Consider the following 23,673-nt stretch of genomic DNA (forward strand, 5'->3'; position numbering starts at 1 on the left):
ATGTTCTGTACATGTCTGTGTTCGGATCATCCAAGCATTTGGCAACTTTGAAAGCTAAACAAAACTGCTGGGTATATTGTTCTAGTTACATGGATGATATGATAAGATCTATTGGGCAAGAATTTTTTAGAAGTTTTGTTAGAGTGAAATTTACATAACAAAACAAAGAAAACCCAAAAAAGAATTGATGAAAAAAAATCCTTCAAAAATCCCAAAATTTGGACTCATAATTGCAATACACACTCTATCAACCCATAATCCATACATAAAAACCATTGAAACATCAACCGGTAAAAAAAAAAAAAAAACCTTGACCATCACATGTATATCAATGGAGAAGAGAAGAGAAGATAATTTTTTACAAAATCAGGTATTACCGTAACTGATTGTTGATCTGATGTTCTTGTCGGTCACGATTTCCCGTCGTTTCCTTACTGCTACAGATGTGTCTTTCCCGCTATTTCTTTGATGCCACACACACACACAGATATATATATACATATATATATATAGGCAACAATTGAAGGCAAAAGTGTATTCCAATCTCTAAGCCAAGGGGTTGATTTTTTAATCCCAGCTCATCTGAGGGAAATGTAATCCGACTAGGGTATGAGAGTAATACTCTAGGTGGAGTAGCAATCCCACTCAATAAGAAAGCAAACAAAAAAGTTATTGTGGGACCCACTTCATTACTACCTCAATTCTACACTCTAATCAGCAAAACAAACATGACCTAGAAGAAATGAGTAGAACAATACTTTGCGAAAATAATCTTTCTAAATATATTTGGGCCGAGGCCGTTCAAACCACTTGCTATATTTTAAATCGTGCCTTGATTAGATCTATTCTAAAAAAGACTACTTATGAACTTTGGAATGGTAGAAAACCCAACATTAGCCACTTGTATGTATTTGGTTGTAAATGTTATGTGCACAATAATCGTAAAGACAACTTGGGTAAATTTGATTCAAAATTCGATGAAGCAATTTTTCTTGGCTATTGCTTAACTAGTAAAGCTTATCGTATTTTTAATAAAAGAACTCTTGTTGTTGAAGAATCTATACATGTGGCATTTGATGAACCTAACATTTGTTTTCCAAAGCAAGTTGTTAGTGATGATTTTGTAGAATTGGAGACAAGTGTGGAAGGTTCAAGCATCTACAAAGAAAATGAACAAAGAGGATGAACAACCCATTCTCCCACCTTAAAAAGAAGGCGGAAACATTTATGGCTTGCCAAGAGAATGGAAATTTGTTCATAATCACCCTAAGGATTTAATCCTTGAAGATCCCACCAAAGGTATTGCCGCTCGCTTTTCATTTAGAAATATTTGTGGTAACTTTCACAGATTGAGCCAAAGAACTTTCAAGAAGCCGAATTCGATGAACCTTGGATGATGGCTATGCATGAAGAGCTCAACCAATTTGAGAGAAACAAGATTGGGAACTTGTGCACAGACCTAAAGATCATACCATTATTGGCACAAAATGGATCTGTAGAGACAAGCTTGATGAATCTGGCACCAATGTTAGAAATAAAGCTAGACTTGTAGCACAAGGGTACAATCAAGAAGAAGGTATTAATTTCAATGAAACATTTGGTCCGGTTGCTAGATTAGAAGCCATTCGCATGTTACTTGCATTTGCATGTTTTAGAGATTTTAAACTTTATCAAATGGATGTAAAAATTACATTTTTAAATAGTTTCATAAATGAAGATGTTTATGTCAAACAACCTCTTGGTTTTGAAAATCATACTTTTCCAAATCATGTGTTTAAACTCTCAAAAACTTTGTATGGTTTGAAACAAGCACCTTGTGCATGGTATGAATGTTTAAGCAAATTTTTGATTGAAAATGGTTTTACTAGGGGAAAGATTGACACAACACTTTTTGTTAAAACCAAAAATGATGATATACTTGTTGTGCAAATATATACGGATAATATTATATTTGGTGCTACAAATGAAGCTTTATGTAAGAATTTTGCTAAGTGTATGCAAGGTGAGTTTGAGATGTGCATAATGGGAGAGCTAAATTATTTTCTTGGACTTCAAATCAAACAATGTAAAGAAGGGATTTATATCAACCAAACTAAGTACATAAAGGAACTACTCAAAAAGTTTAGTATGAATGACTCCAAAGTAACTGAAACACCTATGAGCACATCAATTAAGCTAGACAAGGATGAAAAGGCTAAGTCCATTGTTCAAACAAAATATCGAGGTATGATCATCTCACTTTTCTATTTAACCGAAAGTAGACCCGATATTATATTTAGTATTTGCATGTGGGCTAGATATCAATCAAATCCTAAATAATCACACCTTAGTGCTATTAAAAGAATTTTTAGATATCTTGTTGGCACTCAAAATTTGAAATTGTTTTATCCTAGAGGTGTTGCATTTGACTTGATTAGTTACTCGGATACCGACTTTGCCAAGTGCAAACTTGATAGAAAAAGCAGTAGCGGTACTTGTTACTTTCTTGGTAACGCATTAGTATCTTGGTTTAGCAAAAAGAAAATTTCGGTTCCTTTATCAATGGTCAAAGCAAAATATATAGCTTCCGGAAGTTGTTGTGCCAAAGTACTATGGATGAAACAACAATTGGAGGACTTTGATTTGCATTATGATCACATCCCTATTAAATGTGATAATACTAATGCCATTAACTTAAGAAAAAATTCGGTTCAACACTCACGAACAAATCCTATTGAAATTCGATATCATTTTTTTAGAGATCATGTTCAAAAAGTGGATATGGCTCTTGAATTTGTAAACACCGACAAACAATTGGCAGATATTTTCACAAAACCCCTAAGCGAGGAACGTTTCAATTTTATTTTTGGCGAACTTGGAATGTTGAATTCAACTTAAAGTTTTTGTTGTGAATGTGAAACTTGAATGTTTCTTAAAAATGAGGTATGTGTACTATTACATTGATATGGAAAACATTCATATCATTTGAATGCTATCAAACACTCTCAAACATTTCCATGTCTTATCAAACTGGTTTTATGCTTTTACTTGGCAGCCCTGTTAAACTTTTCATTGTTATGTTTTTGGTACTATTTTAGATTCTAATTAACAAATGCTTCAAAGTACCCTCATATATATTTCATGACATTTTCTCTTGAGTCATACCAATATATTTCCATAAACTGAAATATTAAAGTAAAAATCAATGTGAGAGGGATTTAAAATATGAAATTTGTTACAAAATAGTGTTATATATATGATTAGAATTAGTTGGTATATAAAAAAAATATTATGCAAACTAGTATTATATATTATGCAAATACTTGATAATTGTTTAAAATTATTCTACAATTAACTAACAAGTTGAAACTGACCAAATTGCAATATATTTTTTTTTTCCAATTTGCCATTCACGGTTTGATTTATAATTTTACCTTTAAACCGCACCTAGATTTGCCTTCTTGTTTCAGTATATGAGTAGTTCATTTTGGTTGAATTGGGGACTGTACTACTATTTTATCAAATTTTAGTATATTTGTGACACATCTTGGAGAGAAGAGAGAAAAGAGAGTTTGAGAAATTTATAATGGCGTTGGCTGTTTCTTCTTCTAGTTTGATTTCTGGTTCGATTTATTCTCGATTTAGTGCTTCCCATGAACAACCCAAAGGTATATATATATATATATATATATATACATCCACATGTTTAAACACTTGAATTGCAGAATTTTCAAATTGGTTTGTTTCCAAAACCAGTATCACAATTTTTTTTTTTTTTGAGTTTTTTTTTCTTCGATTACTAAAAATTTATTTGATTGTCTCAAGATTATAAATTTAATTATTTTAAAATAAAATTCTTAATTAATTAACTAATGTGTATTTGATTGTGCTGTTAAATAAATAATAAAAAAATGAATGGTATCTCAAAAAAAAAAAAAAAAAAAACAAATCAAGCCAGATTGGGGAAAACCCAAACCCATTAGGGAATGGGGAGGGTAGTCCCCATGGAGGATGGGGGATGGGAAAAAAATTATAATAGGAGAATGGAGATGGATAATTAATATCTGCCCTGTTGATCCCATTGACATTCCTAATTGAAAGAGAATATGCTTGGAGAAAAAAAATTTAAACATTTTAAGGGAAAATTTGTGATAATCAGGGGTATTATTCGCCCCGTTCTACTTTGTTTAACTTTAGATTCAGGGTGTTCGGAAGTTGTTCCCTAAGTAAACTCTTATTCTTGATTGTTCGGTGTTGATTTTCACCTGTTCCCAAGAGTGCGAGACCAGGTCCGAAGTGCCTAGAATTAAGCAGAGAAAAATTCTAGGTCGGAGGACCAGGGCCACACGTGCGGGGGATGAGGCCGCACGTGCGGGGAGATGGGGATTTTCAGCCTTGCACATCGCATTATATGCAGGTGCGGGGGGAGGTGCAGATTAGAGGGCCGCACGTGTGGGAAGAAGGCTCCACACGTGCTGGGGCACGTGTCGCACGTGCGGGACAGACTGAGCCCGAAAACTCTGTTTTTCCCTTCATTTGGGCTGTTTGTATATCATTTTTGTTATATATCTTTCTCTCTAACAATACATTTCTCTCCCTTCTCTTTACATTTCTATCTCAAAACAAGATCCAAATCCTTGATCTTCTTCCATTCATTTGAAATTTATCCATAGCTTCTACGTCAAAGTTATAGAACCCCTCAAGAGCTATATTGTGCGCGGTGACGATTTGGTTCTTGGCACCATCAATTCTAGGGTTTCATCTATTTTCTCCTTCAAGACTTGAGGTAGGGAAATTACTTAGAGTTATATATATGTTTGTGCAAGTTTTGTTTGATTTTGAGAGATCTTTCTCGTTTATTTCGAAAATGGGTTTTGGCTCAAGAAAATGATGGTCTTGTAAGAAGAAAATGCATCCTTGTTCTTTTTTTAAAGATCTTCTTGAAATGTTGAATCACATGGGTTGAGATTGATATATTAGTGATGTTTTGAAAAGAAATTAGGAAAGATTGGGGCTTTTGTGAAAAACCTAGGAATTGGGGGTTTCTTAAATGAAAGAGGATGAGGGCTCATGTTGATATTATATATATGTATATAAGCTTGTATATGTATTGTTGTGTGCCATGGTAGGCAAAGAAAATGGGAAATGTTTTGTTTCATACAAATTTTTATATATTTTGATGGAGAATTTCTTAACATATGAAAATTGTTGAAATTGGAAGGTGATATCTACATATTGCTATGTTTTGGAATAATTAAAATGTTGAAAGTGCACAAATTGTGGTTATATTGTTACATATAGACAAATGATATTAAGCCCTTGGTTAATTGTTGGAATGGCATGGAAATGAGAAAATGGAGGTTTTGAATCATTATGGATCATTAGTTATAGCTATGATCAAGGTAGAGAAACATGAAATAGTATGACTAATTGTTGCATTAGCATTTCTAAATTCTTGCATATAATGAAAATTGGTTTGAGAATTGAAACTTTCTTTGAGAATGAAATATTGGGATTGAAATCATGGAAATGTTTATGGGGTAAATACGTTGGTAAGTCCGGATAGGAGGTATAGATGAAATTGATAAGTTAGCTTGAGTGTCCGGGGTGAAAGACCGAAAACACGCGCAGAGGAGGTACCACTTTCCTTCCGGTTAGCAATCGGTAAAGTGGGGTTTTGGTAGTACTTGCTAAGCCTACTTGCAGACACCAACCTAGGGATTACCTAAGTCGTATTTGCCGTCCCATTTAATAAAATTGTAAATTTTGGAATTGTTGAGATTTCAAATTGTTGTTGAGCATAATGATAATTTAAGAAGAGCATGTAAATGAATCCCTCTTTTAATTGGCATTGCATGGCATGTGCATTTAACATTAGAAATCTTGCATAAATGTATATATTTTGTTAAGGATTTCTCTACTGGGCTTTATGCTCACTCCTATGGGATTTTGGTGCAGGAAAAGACGTGGTGATCCCACCAAGTTGAGGGCGTGGATATGCTGTCAAGAGTAACGACTCTATTTTGTTATGATTTAATTGCTAGCCAAGGGCTATTCATGTATGAGTCCGAGAGACCATTTCGTGTAACCGGGCTTATGCCTTGGAACTTGTAAGCCCTTGAGGGCCTTATTCGTTTTGGTTAAATGATTTTATATGCTATAGATTCATGTACTAGTTTTCTATGAATGTATGATCGCATGTGAGAGTACTTTTGTATAAACATTGGGGTTACGTAATGGAACATGTTGAACATATCTTTCCAGCATCTCTTGTGAGCCATGATTATTATTATATTGAAATGGTATATCTTTTTTTGGGGCGTTATAACTTGGTATTAGAGCTACCGAGTTTGAATACTTGGGGCTCGCGGGAAGTGGTTGTTTTGCCACAATGAGTTCATTTCGCTTGATTAGGGAATGTTTTTTTTTTTTTTTTTTTTTTTTGTGATTATGTGATAACATGCTTATGTGACTATATGGGTATGGGATTGGAATTTTGGAATTTTATTTGCGCCTATTAGATTCCTTGAGGTCTTATTAGAAGGGTACTTGATCAATACTCGTTCTACTAAGAATTCTTGATTTTTCGTGGGACAAATCTCATCACAAAAGGATAGTCCGTATGTGCTTACGTAACTAAGTGCTTCTGTGGAGTGAATTGAATTGTTTGTGTGGTAGAATATATATAATTGTTGTAGTTTAACGTGTGAGGCAAGTTGCGAGCACATTTGGAATTATGTACTAAATTGTTTATCTTGATTCTCAATCAGGATGTGTGGAAGGGGTCAAACTCGTGGTGGTAGAGGTGGAAGGCGTGGTCAGGGTAGCTGGGGTGTGCATGGGGTACCGATCCATAAGGTTCCAGTGCAAGAGGAGGGGTTAGGCCAGACTAATATGGCCGAGCAAGTGGGGCAAGCGAAAGTTTCGAAGCAAGCGGGTCAAGCCGCAATGGGGGCCCTAGCCCAAGAAATAGCGGGGGCCTTGAGGGAGTCTATGAATATACTAACGGCGAAGAACCAAGTCAAGGAGAACACCATAAAGACGAGGGTGAGTTTCCTCATAAGGGAGTTTTTGTGGGCCAAGCCGGATGAGTTCCATGGTGGCCCCAAGCCTAAGAAAGCAGATGAATGGCTCAAACAGATAGTGAAGACATTTGAGATGCTTCACATCGAAGATAGTGAGCGTAGAGTGACTCTTGCGAGTTACTATCTCAAGGGGGATGCGGGCTAATGGTGGAAGTACACCAATGGCCGAATAGAACCGATATAGGAGGCATTTTTGGTGGCCTTCCAAGACAAGCACCTACCTCCCACAGCTAGGGAGAGATTGAGGCAGGAGTTTCAGGACCTTAAGTAGCTTAACATGTCCATGGCCGAGTTTGAAGCAACCTTCTCTAGTTCGTCCTGGTTTGCACCAGAGTTGGTAGCGACGGAAAAGCGCTGTTGCATTGAGTTCGAGAAGAAGTTGAGAACTAAGATCTTGTTCAAGGTTGCCAGGAACATGATTCGAAATTATGACCATCTTGTAGAGGTGGCCACGTATGTGGAGATTACCATGGAGGCCGAGGAAGAGAGACTTCGGAGTTCGAGGTCTAGGGGCCAAGGGTTGCAAGGGGACTACAGGCCCAACAATAAGAGTAGAAACACCTTTTCATCCTAGTTTCAGCCACAACAATCTAGATTTACCTTTTCTTTACCTAGTGTGGGCCCGGAAAAGAGTGCACCGAGTGGGTTTTCTTGCTTCAAATGTGGCCAACCGGGTCACAAGGTCTTTGCATGTCCACAGAAGGAAGGAGGACAACAGATGTTTCCACCACCACCTAACCGATCTCAGAGTTAGTCTCAGAGTAGGGAACATGGGCCTACTTACTATCAGTGCGGTCAGTCAGGGCATATGAAGAGAGCTTGCCCGCAGTTGGGAGGTGCATCTAGTGCATTGGGGTCGAGGTAGACTCAAAGCCACCAGCAGGCTCACTCAGTTCAGACTTCGCGAGTTAATCAGGGAGCTACTTCGGCTTAATCAGTACAGCAGACCTATGCTCTAAGAGATGAGCGGGTTGATCAAAGGCCACAGGGGCGCGTGTATGCTGTTACCACGCCAGAGCAGTTGCCAGGATTCTCAGTTGTGAGAGGTATTTTTGTTGTGTGTAATTCTTTGGCTAATGTGTTGATAGACTCGAGTGTGTCTCATTCATTCATATCTGCTGCATTTGCATCTGCATTAGGATTAGAGGCGGCACGTTTAGCGTCTCCACTTAGAGTTGAATCACCGGTTGGGGGTACGATTGACTTAGATCGGGGATGTCATGGTTGTGAAATAGAGGTTGCCGGGCGTTGACTCCTGTTTGCTTTTGTGTTGCTAGACATGTCGAGTTTTGATGTCATTTTCGGCATGGATTGGTTATCTTCGTATCGAGCAGTGATTGATTGTTTTCGTTAGAGGGTCACAATATGCACCTCAAGTGGTGATTGTTTTTACTTTCTGGGAGACCAGGTTGATAGGGTCTTGTCGCCAGTTTTTGACCCTCGTAATAGAAACGAGCTTAGTGGCCTTCTTGCTACTCTCTTGGATAGTGAGAGTGACGGGGCTCATGTTGAGTTGCCAAGGGTAGTTTGTGAATACCTGGACGTATTTCTTGAGGACCTTACAAGTTTGCCACCCCACTGGGAGGTCGAGTTCACCATTAACTTAGTGCCTGGAACGACACCAATTTCCATGGCGCTGTATAGATTTGCACCCGCAGAGTTGTATGAGTTGAAGATTCAACTCCAAGAGCTTTTAGATAGGGTGTCATTCACCCTAGTACATCACCTTGGGGAGCGTCAACTCTCTTTGCGAAGAAGAAGGATGGGTTGTTGCGGTTGTGTATCGATTACCACAAGTTGAATTGAGTTACCGTCAAGAACAAATACCCTTTACCTAGAATAGATGACTTGTTTAACCAACTTAGAGGGTCTTGCTGCTTTTCAAAGATAGATTTAAGGTCGGGGTACCATCAGTTCAGAGTCCGGGAGGAGGACATACAGAAAATGCCTTTCATACACGTTATGGCCACTATGAGTTTCTTGTGATGCCATTTGGGTTGACTAATGCACCAGCTTCCTTTATGGATTTAATGAACCAAATTTTTAGGGAATACTTGGACCATTTTGTGGTCTTCTTTGTGGATGACATCCTAATTTATTCGACTTCCGAGGAGGAACACAAGGCTCACTTGAGGGTAGTGCCTGATTTGCTTAGGAAGCATAAATTGTATGCCAAATTTGAGAAATGCGAGTTTGGGCTCACCGAGGTGAAGTTTTTGGGTCATGTGGTGTCAAGAGAAGGAGTAACTGTAGATTCTTCAAAGATAGATTCTATACAAGATTGTGAACAACCTAAAAATGTTTTTGAGATCCGGAGTTTCTTGGGATTGGCAGGGTACTATCGGCGTTTTGTGAGGGATTTCTCTAGACTAGCTGAGCCTTTGACTAGATTGACTAGAAAGGGGGTTAAGTTTGTGTGGAGTGAGGCTTGTGAAAAATCTTTCCAAGAGCTTAAAGCTAGGCTGACTACTACACCAGTGTTGATAATTCCGAAAAGAGGTTTGGGCTATAGCATCTATTGTGATGCGTTTTGGGATGGGCTTGGTTGTGTTTTGATGCAAGGGGGAAAGGTTGTAGCCTACAGTTCGCGGCAATTGAAAACTCACGAGAAGAATTACCCTACCCATGACTTAGAGGTAGCAGCAGTAGTGTTTGCCTTGAAAATTTGGAGGCATTATTTATATGGCGAGAAGTTTGAGGTTTTCTCCGATCATAAGAGTCTAAAATATTTGTTTTCCCAAAAAGACTTGAATCTACGTCAACGGAGGTGGATCGAGTTTTTGGAGGATTATGACTTTGAGTTACACTATCATCCATGAAAGGCCAGTGTAGTGGCCAATGCCTTAAGTCAGAAATCCGTGAGTAGTTGGCGAGTGTGGCCATTCGGGAGTGGGTTATGTTGGGTGAAATCGGCAAGTTTGAATTGCACTTGGGTGAGTCTGAAAAAGGTGCAACATTGTTTACTTTGAGTACTCAACCTGTCTTATTTAGCAGAGTTGTAAAGGCACAACAAGGAGACCGTGAAATAGAGTTAATTCGTGATAGAATCTCTAATGGGAAGGAAGAGAAGGTTTGAACGTTCATTCAGATTAGAGTGTACGTTACTTAGACTGTTTGTTTGTACCTGAATCTTGTAGAAAGAAAGTGTTTCGGGAGTTCCATCATTCACGCCTTGCGGTACATTCAGGAAGTATAAAAATGTACCGTGACCTTAGCCTTTAGTTTGGTGGAGGGATATGAAGCGAGATGTCACATCCTTCGTGTCGAAGTACCTTACTTGTCAGGAAGTGAAGGCTGAGCACCAGACTTACAACCCTTACCGATAGCCGAGTGGAAATGGGAGCACGTCACCATGGCTTTCGTAGTTGAGCTTCCTAGAACGCAGCGGGGCAACGATGCCATTTGGGTGGTTGTTGATAGGTTGACTAAGTCTACGCACTTCATTCCAATGCGTATTGGCGACTCAGTTGAGCACTTGGCAGAGTTATGCATTAGGGAGATAGTTCGACTTCATGGGGTTCCGGTAACTGTCGTGCCGGATAGGGATCCTTGTTTTACTGTCCGGTTGTGGCAAGGCCTTCAAGAGGCATTGGGAACTAAGTTGACTTTTAGCACCGCTTATCACCCTCAAATCGATGGGCAGTCGAAATGTACCATTCAAATTTTGGAGGACATGCTTAGAGCTTGTGTCCTAGATTTCAAGGGGTCTTGGGAGAGGCATTTACCGTTGATTGAATTTGTCTAGAATAATAGTTATCAAGCTAGCATCGAGATGGCACCGTTTGAGGCCTTGTATGGCCGACCTTGTAGATTACCAATTTGTTGGCCCAAGGTGGGGGATGCACCGTTATTGGGTCCAAAAATTGTTAGAGAGACAACCAAAAAAGTTGCTCTCATTCGAAAGAGGTTAGCTACGGCCTGAAGCTGACAGAAAAGTTATGTCGATAAGAGGAGACGACCTTTATCTTTCGAAGTGGGTGACCATATTTTCCTTAAGATCTCACCTAGGCGGGGTTTGATGAGGTTCGGTAAGAGTGAGAAGTTGTCTCCGAGGTTTATTGAGCCTTTCGAGATATTTGAGAAAATTGGGGAAGTGACATATCGGTTAGCTTTACCGCCACAACTTTCGGGGGTTCACAATGTGTTTCATGTGTCCATGCTTAGGAAGTACGAACCCAACCCTTCTCATGTGCTAGATTGGGTTGATTTGGAGGTTGATGAGGATGCCTCTTATGAAGAGCGACCAGTTCAAATATTATATACCTAAGAGCAAGTGTTATGGGGCAAAACTATACCGCCAGTGAATGTGTTGTGGAGGCACCATGGAGTTGAGGAGGCAACTTCGGAATGGGAAGCGGAGGTCCGCTCCAAATATCCGGGTTTATTTGAAAATGCTTAGTTGTTTTGAATTGTAATGTTTCCTAATGTTGAAGGGAAAAAGTGTTAAATTGTTGATCACATGTTGTTATAAGAATTGTTAATCTAACCATGAGATTGTGAAGGAATGAATTTTTTGTCGAATGTCTAGTATAAGCAATTGTTGTTTTGATGAAATGATGATGATGAAAATAGTAAATGTTGGTTGAACATTGATGTTGCGACTTAAAAATGTTGTTAGTATGGTCATAATTGCTAGAACCCTTTAGTTTGGATGGTTGTTTAAATTTCTGGGACGAAATTTCCTATGGTAGGGAGGTTGTGATAACCGAGGGTATTATTCGCCTTGTTTTACTTTGTTTAACTTTAGATTCGTGGTGTTCGGAAGTTGTTCCCCAAGTAAACTCTTATTTCGGTGTTGATTTTCACCTGTTTCGGAGAGTGCGAGACCAAGTTCGAAGTGCATAGAATTGAGCGGAGAAAAATTCTGGGCTGGAGGACTAGGGCGGCACGTGCGGGGCCTTGGACGGCAAGTGTGGGAGAAGGCCGCACGTGCGGGAGACGAGGCCACATGTGGAGGGAGATGGGGATTTTCAGTCTTGTACAATGCATTATATGCAAGTGCGGGGGGAGGTGCGGATTGGAGGGCCGCACGTGCGGGGATAAGTGCCATACGTGCATGGAGAAGGCTCCGCACGTGCGAGGGCACGTGCCACACATGCGGGATGGACTGAGCCCGAAAACTCTGTTTTTCTCTTCATTTGAGCTGTTTGTATATCATTTTTGTTATATATCTCTCTCTCCAAAAATACATTTCTCTCCCTTCTCTCTACATTTCTACCTTAAAACAAGATCAAAATCCTTGATCTTTTTCCATCCATTTGAAATTTATCCATAGCTTTTACGTCAAAGTTATAGAACCCCTCAAGAGCTATATTGTGTGCGGTGACGATTTGGTTCTTGTCACCATCAATTCTAGGGTTACATCTTTTTTCTCCTTCAAGACTCGAGATAGGGAAATTACTTAGAGTTATATATATGTTTGTGCAAGTTTAGTTTGATTTTGAGAGCTTTTTCTTGTTTATTTCGAAAATGGGTTTCGGCTCAAGAAAATGATGGTCTTGTAAGAAGAAAATACATCCTTGTTCTTTTTTTAAAGATCTTCTTGAAATGTTGAATCACATGGGTTGAGATTGATGTATTAGTGATGTTTTGAAAAGAAATTAGGAAAGATTGGGGTTTTTGTGAAAAACCTAGGAATTGGGGGTTTCTTAAATGAAAGAGGATGATGGCTCACGTTGATATTATATATATATATATATATATGTATATAAGCTTGTATATGTATTGTTGTGTGCCATGGTAGGCAAACAAAATGAGAAATGTTTTGTTTCATACAAATTTTTATATATTTTGATGGAGAATTTCTTAACATATGAAAAATGTTGAAATTGGAAGTTGATAGCTACATATTACTATGTTTTGGAATGATTAAAATGTTGGAAGTGCACAAATTGTGGTTATATTGTTACATATGATGGTAAGCCCTTGGTTAATTGTTGGAATGTCATGGAAAGGAGAAAATGGAGGTTTTGAATCATTATGGAACATTCGTTATAGCTATGATCAAGGTAGAGAAACATGACATAGTATAACTAATTATCGCATTGGCATTTCTAAAATGTTACATATAATGAAAATTGGTTTGAGAATTGAACTTTCTTTGAGAAGGAAATATTGGGAATGAAATCATGGAAATGTTTACAGGGTAAATACGTTGGTAAGTTTGGATAGGAGGTGTAGATGAAATTGATAAGTTGGCCTGAGTGTCCGGGGGTAAAAGACCGAAAACATGTGCGGAGGAGGTACCACTTCCCTTCCGGTTAGCAACCGGCAAAGTAGGGTTTTGGTAGTGCTTGCTAAGTCTATTTGCAGACGCCAACCTAGGGATTACCTGAGTCGTATTTACCGTCCCATTTAATAAAATTGTAAATTTTGGAATTGTTGAGATTTCAAATTGTTGTTGAGCATGACGATAATTTAAGAACAACAAAATGAATCTCTCTTTTAATTGGCATTGCATGGCATGTGCATTTAACATTAGGAATCTTGTATAAATGTATCTACTTTGTTAAGGATTTCTCTACTGGGCTTTATGCTCACCCCTATGGGATTTTGGTGCAGGAAAAGACGTGGTGATCCCACCAAGTTGAGGGCGTGGATATGCTGTCAAGAGTAACGACTCTATTTTGTTATGATTTAATTGCTAGCCAAGGGCCATTCATGTATGAGTCCGAGAGACCATTTCGTGTAACCGGGCTTATGCCTTGGAACTTGTAAGCCCTTGAGGGCCTTATTTGTTTTGGTTAAATGATTTTATATGCTATAGATTCATGTACTAGTTTTCTATGAATGTATGATCGCATGTGAGAGTACTTTTGTATAAACATTGGGGTTACGTAATGGAACATGTTGAACATATCTTTCCAGCATCTCTTGTGAGCCATGATTATTATTATGTTGAAAAGGTATATCTTTTTTTGGGGGCATTACAAAATTAGTACACAGTGATATTTTAAAAAAATTGTTACAATTTGATGGTAAAGATTATGATTTTAATAATTAATATTTGTGAAGTTTTTGATTTATCTGTAATTAGTTTTTAAAATTTAACCTGAGCTGAAATATTCCCAAATTTCAATTCAGTACAAGTTAAAAAAAATATTTAGACATTAATAATAAATTTTAAAATATTTATAGAAAATGTCACAAGTTTTTTCATGCAATTGAAATTTATTTTACAACTTTCCACTAAATTGTTATTTTTCCGAAAGTGTAAAAGTAATTGGGGGAACTATGTGCAGGTGGGAGAAGGGAAAAACAATTATCAGTACATGGGGGTGCAAGGGTGTCTGTTATGTGATGCAAATGAAAGGCTATGCCTGTCATGACCCAAATTCGCTCCTAGAGGTTTTGGCCATGACCGACCAATAATCCCCGATTATCCGATCTTAAAAACGAAACAAATAAGTAATAATCATAATCGGGGCTCTGCGGAAGCAATAATATAATATAACTACGTCTATCGAGTGGTGTATAGATGCAAATTTCATAAGCATTTAAAACTCAAAACTTCATACATCCATTCATAGATACATAAGTACAATACATCCAGTTACACTCCTTATATATAATATCCATTCAAAACATGTCGCCAAATGACAAAAACAAAACAACATAAAACAAAGGGTTAACACACCTTAGCTCCACTCAAGTCCAAGTATGCCTTATCACAAAGGTACTCCAAAGCGGCTTTACAGAGGGCGAACTCTCAAGGTTCTCTAAACTTGACGCTCTATTTGCTCACTTACATATATATAGGGAAAAGGGGTAAGCTATACCCTAGTGAGTAATATCAGTATAAAGAGGTTAAATGAATGATGTCTAATATAATACAAATTATATCTCATGAGTTTCGGAACAAATCATAATTAAGTACTTGTCAAATCAAAAGTTCATGGATCATAACTCATATGTGGTACATCCAATAACGCAAAGTAAAGGGCATGAAGGCTTATATCAAAGAGACCATGAAGGTCAACAAAGAGACCACATTGGTCTAAACAAAGGGACCATGTAAGTCAAGCAAAGTGACCACATGGGTCTAAACGAAGGAACCATGTAGGTCAAGCAAAGGGACTATTAGGGTCAACATCAGAGATCTCTATAATCAAATAACTGTAGACCGCCCGAACTCTCTCCGCGTGCCCCCTTTCGGAGAGGGCGCGAATTGGGTCCTGCTACTACAGTTCGGACTCATGTAACGGTTCTGAATCTAATCTCACAAACTGCGATGTAAGACTGATAAATCACCAAAGAGTCCAAATTCAACAAATCGTTTTGGAAAATCGATTTTAATCAAAAAACGCCAAACATGGACTGCTTTGCCAAATTTCAGAGTCGCCACCTAAATATTTTGTTTTGGAAAATTTAGGAAACCCTGACTCATGCCTAAGGTCACGTGTCCATCATCACCAAAGTTGTCTTGGCTCGGGAACTTGGGTACGAGAGGGGAAGGTCCTGAAATGAGCACCCCCGCTCGCCCAATCAAAGGATCGGCCTCTACTAACATGATATGTTGTTTGATAAACACATGTGTTCTTGTCCGGTTATTAATCTAACTTACTATGTGATGCGCACAGCATACAAGTATCGACTAAGTCGCAAGACTTGGAGCAAAACAATTCATGTTTGTTTTCGAAAATGGTTTGAAAATGCCACCCGCAAGTGGGCTAAAGCACGGATTTTCTACCCTCAAGTGGGCTTAAAACAACATGATTTTGCCACTCCGCAAAGTGGGCTTAAAACTCACAATCATCGAATTGTTCCAATTCAAGTAACAAAGCCTTTATCCACAGGCATTAATACAGTTAAGCACTTAAGCAAATAGCCTCATAGCAAGCATGCTGTCAAGGCAACACTCACACTCATGCAAGTATGCTGAAGCGTAAACACTTACAGTGTACGCCAAGCCAAAACAAAAAACTAGTTAGAAATATGCATGATCCTAACTATGTCAACAATGCCTAATGCAACACATGCAAAATGCAACTAAATAGGCTTAGCTATCTAAGATGGCATATGAATGCATGCTTTGAAACACGTATTCAAGTAAGTATTGAAATACGATATAGTGTGAATGATGCGCCGAGCCCGGTGCATGCAAGACAAAATGAATGATGCAAACATGCAAGCATAAGGTATGCTAATCGAGATATGCCCTAAACTAACCATCAAAAAGCTTATAAGTAAAAGGGAGAAAGAAGTGGGGGTTGGAAGACATGCACACACACACGCACCCTTATTACAACATTGCGCCCTCTCGAAGGAGGGTCCGAATAAATAAGCTAAGCTACTTATTACAAACAAACTAATTAACTATGATAAGCTAATTAATTATTACAACACAATTGAAATTGAATGACTAGCTAATCTAAGCTAATTAATTAAAAATTGAATCAATTAATTAAACACTTAACTAATCAATTATAACACGACTAAGCTAAAGAACTAATTAGCTAAGCAATTCAAATGAAACGGCCTCGGGAAACGAGGGGATATGCATGCATGGTTGGCTTTGCCCGGAAATCCATTGCTTTGCCGTCAATTGCCTCTGTTTGCACTTGCCTTGGTTTCTGAATCTTGAACCAAACTCCACACTGTTTCTGCTCCAAAACAGGATCATTTCTGCACAAAATTGGACTGGTGGCCGGTCGGCCAGTGAAAGTGGCCGGTAGGCTATTAGAACTGGCCGGTCTGCCACCTGCTGTTCCAGACTTCTGGTTTTGCTGCAAAAGAGAACAACAGAGGCACAACAATATATTTTGCAGGAAATGTGTGTACTACCACACTCCTTATCATGTCTCAAGCTCAAAGGAGTGTGGCGCTCGGCTTCCAAGTCGTCAACCAAGCATCTCAATGCATGATGGCCCGAGAGCCAAGCTTGTACAAGCTTAGTGAATGCACAAACAACACAAAGAGCCTCCACTCCTATCATGCATGATCAAGGGTGTTGGCGACCAGGAAGTGCGGCACATTTCATCACTATAAGTATGAAACGTCCCTCATTTCTTGTGTTTGGATTAACGTCCGATCCAAACACAATGCAATGAAAACAACATGCTTATCTTTCACGTGTTTTACTTGGTCCATTTCTTGTTTACTCATTTTAGCTTACCGATTGGTCCATTAGCCGGTTAAGTCCAATGTGATTGTCCCCTAATGAGAGGGGCCAACCCAAAGTAGGGTTTAAAACATGAGAGAGGGATCATGCCCTTGACTAGGAGGAACCCCCAAAAGAAGGTTAGAGGCATTTGAGCATGAACTCTAACTCATGCTTAAACACAACCTAAAGGCCAACACATCCTCAATGCAAAAGGAAAAGTGAAGAAATCAGGGAGGTGACAGATATTTCAATGCTAAAGTGGCATGAGCACGACTCTATCATGTAAGCAATGTATGCAAGACATGTTAAGGACCAAAAACACTAAAGCTAGTAAAAAGCATTACACAAGAGGCATGCACTATCAAGCTTAAATGACTAAACCAGTCATGAACAGAGCTTAATCATGCCAAAATAGTGGCTCATGCATGCTGGAATTGAACCTCGAAAGATTAGACAAACATGCACACATGTTAGCTCATAAGCGAGGCATAATACACAACCCTCAAAGGCAATGAAGAAGTGAAGTATATGAGGGTGTGACAAGATTACATGCACTGAAATCATGTGTGAAATGATGTTATGGCATGCAAATAACTCAAGCAAAGCATGTTAAAGACCTTGAAGCTCAAAGCTAGTCAAGGCTATTTACACTGTAGCTATACAAAGCAAGGCTCAAGGGATCAAAACCACTCAAAACAGAGTTTAAACATGGCAAAACATGAGCAGAAATGTGTTGGAGTGGAGCCAATACATGTTAAAATAATAGGCTACAACATCAAGTAAGCTAGGCTAGCAAGCATGATTACACTACAAGTGTAAGAGGCAAGCAAAAGGTGCTCTAACCAACCCTAAACAAAGTTATAACATGTTAAAATAAGGCCAAAATCATGCTAATAAATAAGCCAAAAGATGGTAGAAAAACATGCTCAACTACTAGGCCATTAACACATGCTAACAAGATGTGAGGAGGGGGGACCACCCCCCCTATTTTGGTCCTCAAAACCAACTTTCTACCACTAAAAAACCTATGAGTTTCAGTGGTAGAAAGGCCAAACAAAGGATGTTACAAAAGCTAAGAAAGGTGGCTCAAAAGGCTTTACAAGCCAAAGAGCCAAGGGGGAAAACCACCCCCTAACCAAACAAAACTCAAACCAACATTTTAAAGCCTTAAAATCAGAGTTTTAAAAGGTTGAAACCAACCTTAAAATAGCATGCAACGGTGGTCAAGCACTTAATCAAATCAAAGCTTAAAAGGGACAAGTTCTTACCCTTGAAGCACAGCAACAATTCAACAACAATTCTGAACCAAAACCAAGCCTAAGACCTCAAACTAAGCTTCAATGGACCTCAGTTCCAAAGTGAAGGTGTTGGACTAGGTGTTTTAGTGCAAATATGTGAAGAAAACTCACTTTTAAGCACAATATAGCATAATATAGAGAGAGATAGAGAATTCTAGAGAGAGTAAAATTTAGCAACTAAATTTTCTGAACCCTCAAATAAGGGGAGGCACCTCCCCTTGTATAGAGCAAGCAAGCAAAAAGCTTGCTTTAATCCTCCATACAGAGGATGTGTTCAGTGAACCACAATGAACCACAGCTGGCTCAAAAGATCTGAAAAAGGAGAAAATTGGCCGTCGGCCACTTCAGGTGGTCGGCCGGCCACCTCCCCTAGCCGATCGACCACTTCAAGTGGCTGGCAAGAAGAAAAAGTAGCTAGTAATAGCCAAAAGTGGCCAGCAAGGCCCTTCCCCCCTCCAGGCAAGAGGCACCAAGGTTTGGCCCAAAAACAAGGCCAAAACACAAAGTGTAAAGAGGCTTAAAGACAAGGCACTCAGCCGAGAACCTCAGACACTCAAAACGAGTGCAAACATACTTGATCATCGCATGCACAAACGATGATGTCTGAATCTTAAGGTTGGTCAAAAATGGGGTGTCTACAGTTGCCCCTCTTTGACAGAACTCGGAAGTCACGAAATGACGGGAGTGAATGTCAAAGACCAGAGATGACCCATTTTTGACAAGGTCGAAGACTTAGACAAACAGGCAAGGTAACAAAAAAGAGATGCACTAGCAAGCTGGAGCAAAATGCAAATGACATGCAAGATGCAAGGGCATAACTTATGATTATGTAAAGAGGGTTTGTAATGAAGCATTTATGCCAAAATAAATACAACATTTTAAGCACACCTACAAGTTACAACAGTCCCACACATTTCATACAGAAACGATGTAAGAAAAATCATGTAATCTTCACTGCTTCTCACGCAAGAAGGGCCAAAAACGACTGTCGGGAAAACTCGAAGCCTCAAACGAAACACCTCTCAGCATATCACACGCGAGAGAGGGAAGGTAAACACCTCTCAGCATATCACACGCGAGAGAAGGAAGGTAAACACCTCTCAGCGTATCACACGTGAGAGAGGGAAAGTAAACACCTCTCAACATATCACACGCGAGAGAGGGAAGGGAAACACCTCTCAGCGTATCACACGCGAGAGAGGGAAAGGAGGTCCAACGAGATAAGGAAGAGGAATGGTGTTACCCGAAATTCCTCTGAATGAACTGTACATACAATATCGTGCATGTATGAGAAAGAAACTCAATAGATACAATGCAATACAATGCATGTCTCATGCGAGACGAATGACAACGATGCATATGCAATGCAAGATGCATATTCTACGCAAACATGACAATGCATATTTAATGCAACAGTCCAAAATGCATGCTCCATGCAACATATATTTTATACGACAACATGAACAAGTGTAGTACAATGCGACACAGCATACGCATTCTATGTAGAATGATAACGTGCTTGATTCAATGCAACGATTCAACCCATGCATTCAACGTGATAACAAAGAAAAGTACATTCTATGCAGCGACAAAGGCGCATACGATAGGGACAACTCGAAGGTAACTTCTGACCTACCTCCCGGAGAGTTACAATATATTAAAAGGATACACCTTGCATGTGTCGACAGGCGATCAGTCTTGCATCGAAGTCATGACTTGAAACTCCCGCGGAGACATTTTGAGTTGAAAATTGAACTTTTCTTGCACCTCCTCAGGAACCAAGGACTCAGAACTGCCTGAAAACACAAAGGGAAGACATTGGGGACCTGCCGGCCACCCTGGAAGCATGCCGGCCACTTTCCACACCTACCAGCCACTTGCCACATCAGCCTGCCACTTAAGTGGCCGATCGGCCAGTTGCAACAGATTCGGGGCAATTTTGGTTTTTTACACGGGTGACTTTAAAAACACAACCCCAAACACTTTTTCTCACACACCCATTGCCGAAATCCCTTCCTTCTTGCTCCTAGACACTTTTCCTCCTCAGATCTGTGCCCCACATGCGTTTTCCAATGCCCCTTGCGAAGTTGATTCGCTAAAACCTTTAGATTATCTTCACTTTAAACCAAACAAAATTTGTTTTCGGAGCTTTTTCCTCCACATTCACCATTTGAGGTATGTTTCCCCCAAATTTGTCTTGAGTTTGGCGCCTATTTCCTGGACTTTGACTTTTTTGACTTTTTCTCTTCCCGAGAGTTGACTTTCGTTGACTTTTGGCACTTTTGTCCATTTTGCTTATTTTTTCACCTTCCTTTCAGATGCTAGACGACGCGCCGCAGGACGGGGGCTCCCCGAGGATGGGAGAGTAGCTCAGGCACATTCCATTGCCACCGAGAGTCCGACCATTCGACCTAGTGGCGTACCATCCCGCGGTACATGTGCTTCTGCCTAGCACAGTGCGCCATTTCACTGGATTTGCACGGCGCACGCCCATAGATCTTTTACTACGGGAGCCTGAGTCCCATTTATCCCATGATGCCTCTAAGGTACACATTGTACTCTTATATTTCCTACGATATACTTTACGTTTCTTGCATAACTCACACTTTTGCACTGTATTTTATCTACTCGTTCTGATCATTTTCACACACTGTATTTCTGCTCATCCTGAACACATATACACACTGCATTTCTGCCCATTCTGAACACACATACACATTGTATTTCTGCCCATTCTGAATGCTTTCACACATTGTATCTCTGCTCATTCTGAACACTTTCACACATTGTATCTCTGCTCATTCTGAACACTTTCACGCATTGTATTTTGCTCATTCACACAGGTTGACTCCCATTTTATCCGTGGGTATGCGTCCATCACGGCGAGGGAGTGGTACACGGAGCTCCCTGATAGCGTATGCCAGATTGTTGACGAGGTAGGATTCGGCCTATTCTGTGCGGGGCTCTCGCGTCTCATGGCGTACAGGACCTTGTTTGGAGCACTGGTAGAGAGATGGTGGGATACCACCAACTCCTTCTATTTCTCTGCCACCGGGAACATGACCATGACCCCGTACGACTTTGCCATGCTGACAAGCCTTGAGGTGAAAGGCCAGCTGATCCCGTACGACTCTGACATGGGCGAGTGAGAGGCTGCTTAGACCTACCTGTTGGGAGCACATTCGCCTATTTATCGCTCATCAGGCTTGGTCCGGTATATTTGGTTCGCCGACCACTTCAGAGGGGGAGAGCCTACGACGATCGAGGCCACAGAGCAGTACGCTCGAGGTTTCCTCATGTTCCTCTTCGGCACTACTTTGTTCACCGACAAGGGGAACACTGTTGGACTATATCTTCTGAGCACCTTAGTGGACCGATCCCAGGTTCGATACTATGATTGGGGGGGCGCCGGCCTTACTACCCTTTACTGCTATATGAGCTCGACCTCCCGCAGGAGCGGGAACATATTGGGTGGCTATTAGAGACCCTAGGAGGTATGCTTTACTTTTCAGCTTTACATTTCTGTTGTGCTTTCTACTTTGCACTTTCTGTACACTGCACACACAATCTGCTTTCTGCATTCCATCTGTACTCTATGCATTCTGCATTTTCTGGACATTGCACACATACTCTGTTCTGCACTTGTATTCTCTATATACTGTGCCACACTTGCTTTCTACATTATCTGTACTTATCTGTATTCTTACTGCCACCCTCTTACTTTTCACAACTATAGGTATACGCCTACTTCCCAGCACTGGCTCCCTAGCTGGAGATTAAGACGTTGCCCGAGGTACCCTATTCACATCGATACGATGGCCGGTGCTAGCCGAGAGCGCGGGAGACACTGCCATACTTGCGCCAGTACTTCGACACTATGAGGACGAATGAGGTAAGTCAAAGCTCACGGTTTTTCCTATTTTTGGCTTTACTTCAATTTACATTTCTACTAGCAACTAATGCACTTGCTGTCTGTAGATTACATGGCAGCCCTAGGAGGCGATGTCAGAGTTTGCCCGATTTCATATTGCCGGAGCTCAGGGTGCCTCTCGATACCAGATCCTGCTCGAGGGACAAGTAGGCCGAGCCTGGTTCTTAGGTGAGCGCTTCATGCGCCAGACATTGGGCTTGCCATTACAGTTAGTTCCCTTGCCACCTCCACTGTCTATGCAGGATACAGAGAGTTTCTCCCCTCAGGAGCTTACTGACGTCATACAAGACACAGGCTCAGACCGATTCATTAGGGAGAAGGAGTACACGACCTACATCCAGGCATACCTCATGCCTTCATTGGCAGGCATTCGTGCTCTGACAAGGAGGACAACTGATATTGCTTCGTCGAGCAGGGCTCGGGCAGCAGGTGTTCCCTCCACGAATAGGGCCCGGGCAGCAGATGCCCCTTCGATGAGCAGGGCTCGAGTACCGAGGGGTGAGACTAGAGGGATGCCTCCTACTAGGCAGTGTGTTGGATGGCCTGATCCCCCAACCGAGCTGACTAGCAGGCGGCTCTTTAGAGTGCCTTGTCAAATTCCGCTTAAGCCTCCATTACCTGATCACTGATACGTCAGGACACTTGGCTCGCCACCGGTATACTTTACAGTTTTTATGCATTTCATTTCAGTCTCTTTCAGATTCTCATTCATTCATGAACTCATGATTTCAACTTGCATTTACAGCCGTCCGTATAGTACGTCGAGGGGTTACTCCAAGTGATGGCCTCATTTGAGAGTATGATCTTGAGGAGAGAGATGATGCTGACCTCCCACGAGATTCCGGTAGTTTTCAATTTTTCTTGCATTCATCATGCTTCTGCTGATACACTGAAACTGACATCTCATTGCACTGATGCACCGCATGTATAGATCACATCTAACACGACACACTGCATACACATACTGTACCTAATTTCTACATATACCCTGCATAACATACTTGCACTTGATACTTGCTGATAAATTTGAACTGCTTTTTCAGGTCACACCCTTACAGACAGGACCCTAAAAGCCTTCTCGAGCGGCAGAGAGAGGTTCTGGCGCACAGCCGAGTGAGACGTCAGGAGCCTGCCACGCGCAATGATGATGACGAGTCCAGCGAGGAGGAGGAGGAGGCGAGTCCCCAGTCAGATTCATCTGAGGGTGGAGGAAATGCTGAGGAGGGCTCCGAGGATGGGAGCAGAGGCGACTCTAGTTCCGGCTCAGGCTCAAATTCA

This window comes from Camellia sinensis, unplaced genomic scaffold (genome assembly GCF_055761805.1).
Source record: "Camellia sinensis isolate YWXY unplaced genomic scaffold, ASM5576180v1 Unanchor3, whole genome shotgun sequence".
Lineage (NCBI taxonomy): Eukaryota > Viridiplantae > Streptophyta > Magnoliopsida > Ericales > Theaceae > Camellia > Camellia sinensis.